Source organism: Ranitomeya imitator, chromosome 6 (genome assembly GCF_032444005.1).
Source record: "Ranitomeya imitator isolate aRanImi1 chromosome 6, aRanImi1.pri, whole genome shotgun sequence".
NCBI classification, from domain to species: domain Eukaryota; kingdom Metazoa; phylum Chordata; class Amphibia; order Anura; family Dendrobatidae; genus Ranitomeya; species Ranitomeya imitator.
In genome coordinates, this window is record NC_091287.1 from 281,569,357 (window position 1) to 281,570,552 (window position 1,196).

Consider the following 1,196-nt stretch of genomic DNA (forward strand, 5'->3'; position numbering starts at 1 on the left):
CCCAACCTGGGTTTGGACAATATGGTCATTTTGGGTTGGGGTATGATTCCCGCCCATATGGCCATCAACATCAGGGGTATCTCCAAAATCCTGTCCCCACTCTTCAAAGTTCCCAGCATCATAGCAGGCCTAATGTCCCTCAGGCAACTACATAAATAAATAAACAACAGCCGCACTCGATATTTTGTTTTTTCATATGCAAATAAAGTAATTTATTATTTTCACCACAGTGGTATTTGCGAAACTGGGGTCACCACAATCATATATCGAGGTACTAGGTAACGTTTCGGCCCCGTTGTGGGCCTTTGTCAAACCTCACTAGAAAACAATAAGAATTGCACAATGTTACAAATTTGAAAAAAAGGAATATGAAAAAAATAAAAATAAAAGAACAGGGACACAAAACAAAACAAAACAGTGCTATACATAAGCAGCGACTAGTGGTAGTGTAAACCCAATACAGACACTATATGTACAAAATATACAATATGTACAAAATATACAAAGGGTATATATCAAGCCAATATCTGAAAAGGGAAATTATGCGTATATCTATATTCATAGAGCCAGCATGCAAGTTGGCGTGGTATCAACGAAAGGCATCCAGATTTACGCTTCTGAAAAATTACATACGAGCACTAATAAAAGAGGAAGGGCGACTAACCTTGTTGTAAAAAGAAAAAAGTGGAGGGTACCCCAAAGTAACGAAACAGGTAGTAAGGCAGGATCCAGGCGGAGACTGGAGGGGGGGGGGGGGGGGAGGAAAAGAAAGGTATACCATTAAGTAGGATAGGGATATATAGTATGAGAGTAAGGGGCGGGGGAACATGACATAACATACCGTATAATGCAAAAGCGGGAAAAAGAAGGTAAGTCAGGAAAGGGGAAACGAATTCCCAGTATGCGCTGTAAAAGATATAAAGAGCATGAGTTAGCTGTGGGGAAGACAGGGGGGACACAGCCTAGAAGGGAGCAGCGAATACCTGTGGATCCGGTGTGCTGCGTGCCTGCGGTGATATGTGGAGCCGTGTAGAACCGTGGGGTTAATAAAGGGGCGGCACAGGAAGTGCAAGGCTGGAGCGAGGGCTGGAGCGCAGGGCCAGACAGATAGGGAGGAGTACGGCAGCGCAGGAAAGGTTAGGATATGGGACCGGCGTAAAGAGCGCGACTGCGCACTAGGCAGGATGTAGAGCCGA

The 1,196-nt window shown here is 44.6% G+C and overlaps 1 long non-coding RNA gene across 1 annotated transcript; it reads right to left on the reverse strand.

Annotated features, from left to right (window-relative positions):
• Nucleotides 1–265: 265 nt before the first annotated feature.
• LOC138641373 (uncharacterized) lies at nucleotides 266–871 on the reverse strand. Its single transcript, XR_011313799.1, has 3 exons — nucleotides 842–871; nucleotides 665–739; nucleotides 266–318 (listed from the first exon to the last, which is right to left on the reverse strand). It is a non-coding gene; the product is annotated as an uncharacterized lncRNA (long non-coding RNA).
• Between the last annotated feature and the right edge of the window lie 325 nt (nucleotides 872–1,196).